The sequence below is a fragment of the Lepus europaeus genome, chromosome X, assembly GCF_033115175.1.
Source record: "Lepus europaeus isolate LE1 chromosome X, mLepTim1.pri, whole genome shotgun sequence".
Lineage (NCBI taxonomy): Eukaryota > Metazoa > Chordata > Mammalia > Lagomorpha > Leporidae > Lepus > Lepus europaeus.
In genome coordinates this window covers 100,632,300-100,644,536 of record NC_084850.1, presented here as the reverse complement: position 1 = coordinate 100,644,536, position 12,237 = coordinate 100,632,300, and the positions used below count along the sequence as shown (strand labels likewise).

The 12,237-nt window shown below is 43.0% G+C and overlaps 1 pseudogene; it reads left to right on the top strand.

Annotated features, from left to right (window-relative positions):
• The first annotated feature begins 998 nt into the window (after positions 1 to 998).
• On the top strand, positions 999 to 1,957 carry LOC133753257 (DNA-(apurinic or apyrimidinic site) endonuclease-like; annotated as a pseudogene).
• The last annotated feature ends 10,280 nt before the right edge of the window (positions 1,958 to 12,237 follow it).

The following is a 12,237-nucleotide window of genomic DNA, read 5'->3' as shown; positions in this document are numbered from 1 at the left end:
AGCACTGACAGGCAGCTGGCTCTGAGAATGCCTCAGCTCTTTCCACCGATGGGACAGGCTCATGGGGCTGAGAGTAGATTCCCTGCCCCTTGTGACTGTGGGAGCCCTGCATGCTATGACCGTGGGAATTCTGTGACTATATGATAGAGCATGGGGTATAGCTGGGTCTCCAGGCAATCACTGTGTCTGGCTTTGGAGGCTCAGAGCTCTCTGAGTGCTTGGAATGGGCCATTGCAGAGGGCTCTGTGCTCACAATGAGGAATGCAGAGATCTTTTGTGTGGTTCATGTGTCTGCATGGGTGGGATGTGCAGCCACTGTGGGCTCACCCTTGGCAGAGAAGAGGTGAGGCTGTGATAATACCAGGCAACATGACCATACCCTCCTCCCTGCTTCAATAGAGCTCTGCCATGCCCAACTGGGGTGTCCCTATGGACTCCTGCCCCACCTTTGAGCAATGACTCCATGCAGCCCATGCCTCTGAAAATCCACTGAAGGGGTAGACACTCCACTAAGCAACAGAGGCATTTTTTCAAAGATAAAAATCATCAGAGGAGAAAAACCAACAAGTAGTTCCACAAAGGCCTAAAAATAAACCTTGAAATACAAGAAACATGAACAAGGAAGACAACATCACTCCCCAAAAGGAACACAACAACACTTCAACATTAGCATGTGAAGATGAAGAGACTGATGAAATGCTGAAAAGGATTTCAAAAGAATGATCATAAGATTACTCAAAAGCACAAAGGAAAAAAATGCATGAGTTAAAGAAATCCATACGTGACATGGCTGAAAAATTTTGATGGGAAATAGAGATTTTGAAGGGAAATCAAACTGAAATATTAGAAATTAAGAAATCAATATGTTAAATAAAAAGACAGAGGAGGAGTTACTCACGTGGGCATCCAGCGTGCTCCATTCTTTGTGCTCGGGCATCGTGGTGAAGACACTGCTTCGGTGGTCAACGCGGTTCGGGTGCAGGGCGATTGTTACAGGCATGCCAAAGTGAGGGAAGAAGGGGGCCGCGGCAGAAGATGGGGAGGAGCCCAAGACGGAGCCAGAGACCAAGAAGGCTAAGATGGGAGCGAAGAAAAATGAAAAAGAGTCAGCAGGAGAGGGCGCCGTGCTGTATGAGGACCCCCCAGACCAGAAAACCTCACCTAGCGGCAAAGCTGCCACACTGAAGATCTGCTCCTGGAACGTGGATGGGCTTCGAGCCTGGATTAAGAAGAAAGGCTTAGATTGGATAAAGGAAGAAGCCCCAGATATTCTGTGCCTCCAGGAAGCCAAGTGTTCAGAGAACAAGCTGCCAGCTGAACTTCAGGAGCTGCCTGGATTACCTCACCAGTACTGGTCAGCTCCTTCAGACAAGGCAGGATACAGTGGGGTGGGCCTCCTTTCCCGCCAGTGCCCGCTCAAGGTCTCCTACGGCATTGGTGAGGAAGAACACGATCAGGAAGGCCGGGTGATTGTGGCTGAATTTGATGCATTCGTGCTGGTAACAGCCTACGTGCCTAACGTGGGTCGTGGTCTGGTAAGGTTGGAGTACCGCCAGCGCTGGGACAAAGCCTTCCGAAAGTTCCTGAAGGGCCTGGCTTCCCGCAAGCCTCTTGTACTATGTGGGGACCTCAACGTGGCGCATGAAGAAATTGACCTTCACAATCCCTAGGGGAACAAAAAGAATGCTGGCTTCACTCCACAGGAGCGCCAAGGCTTTGGGGAATTGCTGCAGGCTGTGCCACTGACCGACAGCTTTCAGCACCTCTACCCTGACACTGCCTATGCCTATACCTTTTGGACTTTACATGATGAATGCCCGGTCCAAGAACGTTGGTTGGCGCCTTGATTACTTTTTGTTGTCCCACTCTCTACTACCTGCCTTGTGTGACAGCAAGATCCATTCCAAGGCCCTCGGCAGTGATCACTGTCCCATCAACCCTATACCTGGCACTGTGACCCCTCCCCCAGGTTACTTCCCAAAGTAGGATTCCTTCTCTAAAAGCCCTAGAGATATCTGCACTGTATTTTTCTTCTGTAAAAATATGAGTCCTCCAACTAGGCTCCTATGATGGACTTAGGTTTCTCCCAAAGCCCCTAAGGTTTTTATGTTTGTGAGTTCTGTGTCCCCCCCATACCTATGCTTTTTTTATTTCACAAAAAAAGCTGAACTATACGTGAAAATAAATGCTCATAGTTTCAAAAAAAAAAAAAAAAGACAGAGGAAAGCTTTGACAACAGACTCGGTGAGGCAGACGAAAGAATATCTGAGCTAGAAGACAAATCTTTGGAAATATCTCAGTCAGAACAAAAAAAGAAGTTATTAGAAAAAATGAAAATAAAGTTCGAGATTTATGGGATACTATCAAACAACCTAACATACATATCTTAGGAGTTCCTGAAGGTATGGAAAGAGAAAATGCATTAGAAGACATATTCAGTGAAATAATAGCAGAAAATTCCCCTAATTTGGAAAAAGATAGGGACATAAAAATTCAGGAAGCACTAGAACTCCTGATCAAAAAAGATCGATACATTATAGTCAAACTTTCAAAAGCAAAGATTAAAGGAAATGTTCTAAAATGTGAATGCAAGAATTGCCAGATTACCTTCAGAGGATCTCCAATTAGAATAACAGCTGATTTTTCATCAGAAACCAAACCCTACAGAATAGGAAAGAATGGAAAGACATGGTCTAAGTCCTAAAAAAAAAAACAAAAAACAAAACTGTCAACCCAGAATTCTGTATCCAGCAAAGCTCTCATTTATAAAGGAAGGTGAAATAAAGACCTTCTAAAACAAACAGAATTTGAAAGAATTTATCACCACCTGTCCATCCTTACATATAATACTTAATGATGCGATAGACACAGAAACAGAGAAAGATAGCCATCATTATCAAAGAATGTGAAGGCAGAAAATTTCCTAACAAAAGTATAAAGGAAATCCAAAGCAAACAACAAGAATGTTTATGAAAAAAAAGGCAGGAACAAGTCTTTACTTATCACTAATAATCTTGAATGCAAATAGCCTAAATTCTCCAATTAAAAGATACAGAAGCCAGCATCACCTTAATTCCTATAGACCAATATTCCTGATGATCACAATGCAAAAATTCTCAACAGAACACTAGCTAATTGAATGCAACAACACATCAGAATGATCATTCACTGGGACTAAATGGGATTTATCCCTGGTATACAGGGATGGTTCAACATACACAAATCACATTAAGAAATTGAACAATAAAAACATATGATTATCTCAATAGATTAAAGAACGCATTTGATAAAATACAACATCCTTTCATGATGAAAACCATAAGCAACTTGCATATAGAAAGAACATTTCTCAACACAAGCAAGGCAATATATGTCAAATCTACAGCCAGCATAATATTGAATGGGGAAAAATTGGAAGTAATTCTACTAAGATCTGGAACCAGACAAGGATGTCCACTTTCGCCATTGCCATTCAATATAGTCCTGGAAGTTTTAGCCAGAGCCATTATGCAAGAAAAAGAAATCAAATGATACAAATTGGAAACAGGGAATTCAAATTATCCTTGTTTGCAGATGACACCATCCTATATATATGGGAACCAAAAGACTCTACTAAGAGACTATTGGAACTCATAACAGAATTTGGTAAAGTTGCAGGATATAAAATTAACATGAAAAAATCAATAACCTTTGTATATACACACAATTACATGGTTGAGAAAGAACTTGTAAGATCATTACCATTCACAATAGCTGCAAAAAATTTAAATAACTTTGAATAAATTTTTATTTATTTATTTTTTTAATTTTTGACAGGCAGAGTGGACAGTGAGAGAGAGAGACAGAGAGAAAGGTCTTCCTTTTTGCCGTTGGTTCACCCTCCAATGGCCGCTGCGGTAGGTGCGCTGCAGCCGGCGCACCACGCTGATCTGATGGCAGGAGCCAGGTGCTTCTCCTGGTCTCCCATGCGGGTGCAGGGCCCAAGCACTTGGGCCATCCTCCACTGCACTCCCTGGCCACAGCAGAGAGCTGGCCTGGAAGAGGGGCAACCGGGACAGGATCGGTGCCCCGACCGGGACTAGAACCCGGTGTGCCGGTGCCGCAAGGTGGAGGATTAGCCTAGTGAGCAGCGGCACCGGCCACTTTGAATAAATTTAACCAAGGATGTGAATGATCTTTACAATGAACATTACAAAACATCAAAGAAAGAAATAGAAGAAGACACAAAAGAATGGGAAAATCTTCCAGGTTAATGGATTGGAAGAATTAATATCATCAAAATGTCCATACTACCTAAAGCAATTCAATGTGTTCCCAATGAAAATACCAGGAACATTCTTCTCATATCTAGAAAAAAAATGCTAAAATTTATATGGAGACACAAGAGACCCCGAATAGCTAAAGGAATGTTAAGCAACAAAAACAAAGCCAGAAACATCACAATATCAGATTTCAAGACATATTGCAGGGCAAACATAATGAAACAAGCCTGTTACTGGTCAAAAATAGATCTGTAGACCAATGGAACAAAATAGAAACCCCAGAAATTAATTCATACATTTACAACAAACTTATACTTAATAAATGTGCTAATATCAATCCCTGGAGAAAAGACAATCTCTTCAACAAATGGTGCTGGGAAAATTTGATCTATGCATGCAGAAGTATAAAACAAGACCCCTATCTTACACTTTATACAAAAATCTACTCACAACGGATCAAAGATCTAAACCTGCGATCAATACCTTCAATTTACTAGAGGAAAACATTGGGGAGATTGTGCAGGACATTGACATAGGCAAATACTTCTTGGAAAAGACCCCAGAAGCACAGGCAATCAAATAGACAAGTGGTATTGCATGAAGGTAAGCGGCTTCTGCACTGCAAAAGGAACACTTAACAAAGTGAAGAGGCAAGCAATAGAATAGAACATATTTGCAAACTATGAAACTGCTAAAGGATTAATATCCAGATTCTATAAAGAGCTCAAGAAACTCCAAAACAACAAAACAAACAGTCCAGTTAAGAGATGGGCAAAGGACTTGAACAGGTTTTTTTCAAAAGATGAAATTCAAATGGCCAAAAGCCACATGAAAAAAATGCTCAGGATCAGTAACCATCAGGGAAATGCAAATCAAAACCACAATGAGGTTTCACCTCACCCCAGTTATAATGGCTTCCATATAGAAATCAACAAACAACAAATGCTGGTGAGGATGTGAGGAAAAAGGTACCCTAATACACTGTTGGTGGGAATGTAAACTGGTACAGCCACTGTGGAAGACAGTATGGAGATACCTCAGAAATCTGAATGTAGACCTACCATATGACCCAGCCATCCCACTCCTGGGAATTTACCTAAATGAAAATAAATCAGCATATGAAAGAGTGATCTACACCCCCTGTTTATTGCAGTTCAATTCACAGTTGCTAAGATATGGAATCAACCCAGATGTCCATCAACTGAAGACTGGATAAAGAAAATATATACACTACTCAGCCATAAAAAAGAATGAAATTCTGTCTTTTGCAACAAAATGCATGAAACTGGGAACCATTATGTTTAGTGAAATAAGTCAGTCCCACAATGACAAATATCATATGTTTTCTCTGATATATGGCAGTTAATATAGAATCCAAAAATGTATACAAATGAAACAGACTTCTTGTGATAGGATTATTGGTTTTAGTCCTGGTTTATACTCCTATGGAAGTGTGGTTTTCCTACTTTTTGTTTGTTGAATATTATGAATGGTGGTGAATTAGGCCTGTGACTAAAGAGTGGATTAGAATTATGTCTTTGTATAAATTGAAGGAAAAAAGAGAGAAAGTAAGAATGGGACTGAGAGAGGGAGGGGAAAGGGACAGAAGTATGGTTATCTTCTTAAACTGTACATTCTTAAACAACTGTACATAAAATCTGTTTTCTTTATGTTAATAAAAATTTTAGGGGACAGCATTGTGGCATAGAAGATTAAGCCTCTGCCTGTAATGCCAGCTTCCAATATGGGGCCCGGTTCTTGACCTGGCTGCTCCACTTCCAGTTCAGCTCCCTGCTAATGGCATGGGAAAAGCAGCAGAAGATGGCCCAACATGGGAGACCGGAAAGAAGCTCCTGGCTGCTGGCTGCTGCCTGACCCAGTGTTGGCCATTGCAGCCATTTGGGGAGTGAACCAGTGGATGGAAGATCTCTCTCTCTCCCTCTCTCTCTTTCTGTCTTTTGAATAAATAAAATTGTTAAATAAAAAATAAAAATTTTAAAAAGAAAAACAAATAGGTGTTTATTAACATACTGTGTGTGTGCACATGGGAACACTCGGTGATGAAGAACTCAAAAGCAGGTGCTATAGTTTAAATATGGTTTGCTCCCTTCAAAGCTCATGTGGAAAGTTAATTCCCATTGGAAGGTATTAAGAGGGGATAAACTTAATCTAACTCTGGTGTTCAGAGGTGGGGCCTTTGGGAGTGATTAAGATCAGATAAGTGGGCCAGTGCTGTGGTATAGTGGGTAAAGCCACTCCTACAGTGCCAGAATCCCATATTGGCACTAGTTCAAGTCCCAGCTGCTCCACTTCCAATCCAGCTCTCTGCTATGGCCTGAGAAATAAGTGGAAGATGACCCAAATCCTTGGGCCCCTGCACCCTTGTGGGAAACCCAGAAGAAGCTCCTGGCTCCTGGCTTTGGACTGGTGCAACTCTGGCTGTTGTGGCCAGCCAGGGAGTAAACCAGCGGATGGAAGATGTCTCTCTGTCTCTGTCTCTGTCTCTGTCTCTCTCTCTCTCTGCCTCTGCTTTTCTGTAACTCTGCCTTCAAATAAATAAATAAATCTTTTTAAAAAAAGATCAGATAAGGTCATCAGGGTGGAGCCCCATGACTGAATCCTGGTGATTTTTTACAAAGAGACCAGGGCACACACAGACCCATGTGTGTTCCCCTGTGTCTCATCATGTGATGCCCTGTGCTACCATGGGATTCTGCCAGTAAGAACCTCATCATCAAGAACCTCAAGGCAAGTGCTCTGTAAGCCACTGATTATTTCCACAGCTGAGCACTTAGGAGGGCAGAATTGGTTGGCACTTTTGAGTTAGATTTTGAAACGAGTCCCCATGCACAATGTCTCAAAAAGAATAAGTGGGTAAGTGGAACAGCACGGACTTCCCCAAGGAGAGGTACTGGATTCACCTGGTAGCATCAGTCTGAGTTAATTAATCATGAACCTTCTCCCTGTTGTTTTCAAGATGTGGCATCTTGACCTTGGACCTCCAGAACGATGAACCATAAACAAACGTCTCTTCTTTATGAGTTACTCAGTATATAGTATTGTGTTATCAGCAAAAGAAAACTGACTACTGGAGGGTTAGGATATGGGGGTTACACAGCATCCTATCAAAGCAACAATCAATCTGTAGAGCAGCGACAAGGAAGCTACTTCTATAGTGGAAACAAATGGAAGGGGATCATTGTTCTACCAAGGCTGGTTTATGTAGATTCCTCCATGGCTTGTTTCTGGGTTGTTAAGGGTCCAAAGTTGCTCTGGTGATTACCATCAGCCCTCTCTAGTAAAGGCGGGCATCTTTAGAAATTCATGCCCTGTTTTTGAAGCAAATAGGTATATAGCAGACAGATTTTCTTCTGAACTGTCTTTAGACCAAAATAACCAATATACCAAAGTTGGATATTTTTAGGTAACATATTCTAGTACCCTTCAGCAATTGCTTTATAATGGTTAATTTTAGATATCAACTTGACTGGCTTAAGGAATAAAGGGAACCTGGGAAACCATTATTTGGAGGTGTGTCTATGAGGGTGTTTTCAGAGTGTATGAGTGCATTTGGTGGGAAAGACCTGCCCACATTGGGTCCTTTGAGCTGGGGGGCCTGAGAGAACAAGAACAAAGGAAAAGAGAATTTGTCTTCTGAAGCTGGGATGCATGCCTCTTCTCCCCCAGGTCACGAGAACTCTAGGCTTTCTGGCCTTTAGACTTTATGATTTATACTAAGTCTTTCATTCAACCTCCCTGGATTCTCAGGCCTTTGGCTTTGGTCTGAGAGTTTTACCCTTGGTTCTCTGGTTCTGAGGCCTTTGGACTAGGACTGAGCTGTGCTATTGGCAACCCATGGTCTCCTGCTTATAATCAGCCTCTTAAGGGACTTCTCATCTATCAGCATTATCATTATCATCATCAGTCTATCCATCATCTATCTATCTACCTTCCTGTCCATCCATCCATCCATCCATCCATCCATCCATCCATATGATTGCTTCTATCTTTGTCGAGAACCCTGACTAATGCATACTTCATATCAACATCTTGAGAGCTCTGAAGGAAGTGAAGTGCTGGTGACCCAAGCAGAAAGGCTTTCATGGTAGCTAGAGCCTGGCACCAGACGAATAGCAAAACAGATGGCACAGAGGTAGGTGTTGCCAGTGTCCCAGCAAGATCCAACAGCCAGACCAATCTGCAGCATGCCAGGCACCTACTTGGTACAGTTGTGGCTATAAAAAGATGTGTTCATTATGAGCTCCTTGCTCCAGGAGGGAAAAGTCACCTCAAGGCAAGTGCTCTGTAAGCCACTGATTATTTCCACAGCTGAGCACTTAGGAGGGCAGAATTGGTTGGCACTTTTGAGTTAGATTTTGAAACGAGTCCCCATGCACAATGTCTCAAAAAGAATAAGTGGGTAAGTGGAACAGCACGGACTTCCCCAAGGAGAGGTACTGGATTCACCTGGTAGCATCAGTCTGAGTTAATTAATCATGAACTATCTCCCTGTTGTTTCAGGTATTCAGTGCCAAATCTGCACTGCTTTTCAAGGATTCCCTGAATCATCACAATACCCTTTGTGGGTTGTATCCCCGTTTTACAGATTAGGAAACTCAGGCATTTAGAGGTTACTGGACTGGTAGATGGTGGAGCCGGGCTCCAAGTCTGTGGCTGAAACCCTTCTCTTGAGGGCCTTCATTAACAGTAAGAAGTGACTCTGAATGGCCACTTAATTTCTTCTCCACAGCAACTCTGCCAGGTAGGTGGCGTTATTTTCTTGTTTTACAGAGAGAGACACTGAGGCACACAGAGGTTAGGGCACTGCTTCAGTTACCTATCTTGGAAATAGATTAGAATCCTTCTAGTTTGGTTCTTTAAGGGTTTCCATGGAGGCTTTGTTACATAGGCATGAATGATTTAATAAGTGGGCATCAGTGACCAACTCAATATCCAGGCCCTCCCCACTCCTTGGAGGACTGGGGATGGGGGTGAAAGTGCCAATTCTCTAAACACCCCTTGGTCTGATGACCAGTCTTTATCCTGAATCTATCTAGGGGCCCCACCTACCAGTCATCTCATTAGCATACCAAAAGACACTCATTCCCTTGGAGAGTTCAAGGGTCTCGGAAGATCTTGGGTCAAGAACCTTGGACCAAGATCAAATTTAAGTTGTTCCATCATAGGCAGGGGGAATTGGTTCCAAGATCTCTGCAGATACCAAAGTCCCCAGGTGTTCAAATCCCTTATGTATAGTGGTGTAGTATTTGCATAGAACCTATGCATTCCTCTTGTATGCTTTACATCATCTCTAGATTACTTACTCAACACAATGTAAATGCTGTGCAAATAGTTGTCACACTGAATTGTTTAGGAAATAATGACAAGCAAAAAAAATCTATACACATTTGGTACAGATACAATTTCCTATCCCCACCCTTCATTTTTCTATTCATGATTGGTTGACTCCATGGTTTTAAAACCCACAGACACAGAAGGCCAACCATATTAGACTAAAAGATATTCCCATTACCCTGATCCAGAAGTTCCAAGGCTTTTAGAAGCTGGAAAGCTCTGTGCCAGGAACTAGGGACACAGTCTAAATTTACATTTCCCATTATATCACAGCATCACCATTTTCAGCTGGTGCAGCTATTACAGGGGTATAGACTCCACCAGTGATCACCATCAGTATCTCAATGGGGTGGGAAGATCTTTTTGCTCATCATCATGCCCCACCCAACTCTACTTCTTTATTTTTGGTGGCAAAATGGAGTTTTCTCTTTGAGGGACAGTTTTCTCATCGCTGTTTCTTTTTTTAAAGGCAGAGATAGACAAATAGAGAGATAGAGATGGAGAGAGATGGGTAGATAGATGATACAGGGAGAGCACTCATCTGCTGATTCACTCCCCAAATGCCTACAACAGCAGGCCCTGAGTAGGGACTTGAACCAGGAGCTAGGAAATCAATCCTGGTCTCCCATGTGGATACCAAGTGGGAACCCAATTACTTGGACCACCACCTGCTGCCTCCAAGGGTCAGCATAACAGGAAGTTGGAATCAGGAGTCAGAGACAGGAATCTAACCCTTGCACTCTGATGTGGGATGTGGGTATCTTAATTGCTAGGGTAAATGTCCACTCCTGATCATTGTCCTAATTGTTGTCATCATGGCAACTCTCCCAACAGTGTTATTACAAAATTAAGACACAATTCTTGTTTTTAATTTAATTTACTTTAATTTTATTTAAATTTGAAGGGGAGAGAGAGAGAGAGACAGAGATCTCTTCCATCCTCTGGTTCACTCCCTAAATGCCTGCAAGAGCCAGGACTGGGCCATGCAGAAGCCAGAAGCTGGGAATTTTTTAAAAGATTTTTATTTATTTATTTGAAAGGCAGAGTTACAGACAGAGAAGGAGAGACAGAGAGAGAGAGAGAGAGAGAGAGAGAGAGAGAGAGAGAGGTCTTCCATCCACTGGTTCACTCCCCAAATGGCCGCAACGGCTGGAGTTGCGCTGATCTGAAGCCAGGAGCTTCTTCTGGGTCTCCCACATGGTGCAGGGGCCCAGGGCTTGGGCCATCTTCCACTGCTTTCCCAGGCCATAGCAGAGAGCTGGATTGGAAGACGAGCAGCCAGTACATGAACCGGAGCTCATATGGGATGCCAGCACTGCAGGTGGAGAGGCTTAGCCTACTATGTCACAGTGCTGGCCCTGGAGCTGGGAATTTAATACAGATCTCTTTTGCTGGTGGCAAGGACCCAAGTGCTATCTCCCATGGTGCACATTAGCACACAGCTGGATTGGAAGTGGAACTGGCATTTGAACCAAGTACTCTGATATGGGACATGGGTATCACAGGCAGCATCTTCACAGCTGAGCCAAACATCTGCCCCCTTGAATATCATTCATAAGATCACACACATGTTTTTAGATATTGTCAATCCTGATAAGATTGAAGGATTGATTCAAAACAGTGCTCACTTTAATCTGGGTTTAGAACAGACAATTTAGAAGTGAAGGCTTTGTTTTTAACAGCTGAGTATATGGTTCACAACGCTCAACAGCTTGGGGCTCTGGGAACTGTGTCTCCACTGTTGCGTCAGCATTTTGGGCGTGGGCAGTGCTGAGTTTGTGTGAATTCACACTAGCATCAGGTGTCTTAGTGTCCCCAGGCAGGGCTTAGCTTCTGTATATCCCTGTGGAATGAATGACTTGTGATCCCTGTAGAAGTTTCTCTGTCCTCTCTCTCATTGTCTCTCTGTCTGTCACACACACACACACACACACATACACACACACACCACAAGCCGCAAGTGTGCTTATAGAGCATCTGAGAATTTTCAAATGATTCCACACATAATCAATCCCCAGGAGCATCACACTTCCACTCCTCATTTTAGCTGCGTGGAAACAGACGTGGAGACAGGACCGTGACTCAGGCAGGAGTGGCTTGAACCTCTCCCTGAACTCCCAGCAGCCTGCTCTGCGACGCCTACAAAGCTCTTCTTTGTCATTCCTTCCCTTATTATTCCCCACTTCCCAGCATCCGCCACCCCTTGCAGTTCTGCTCAGTATCCTGGGGCTGGGCTTCAAGGCCCAAAATGCTCCATTCCTGCCCACACCCATAGCTTTCTCTCATGGCCTTCTGATTCTTTTCTGAAGTAACTTGCAGGGCTGACAAGCAGTTCAATAAGCCCTTTCAGTTTTTAAAATTTTATTTATTATTATTATTATCACAGTCCACAGGTCTTATTTTTTTACACTTATTTTGCATGAATTCATAGGAAATGGGTTCCAGCAGCTCAGGCTCCTTTCCATTGGCTCCTGCAAAGTGGGTTTCTCTGGGTGGAGCAGGCTGGCACTTCAGTTGAACCCAGGTACCCTTCTCTTTGGCTTCCTTTTTTATCTGATTATTTATCTTTCACACATTTCAGGAAGCTATCTTGGTTCTTAGAGTGCTTGATATGTTCAAT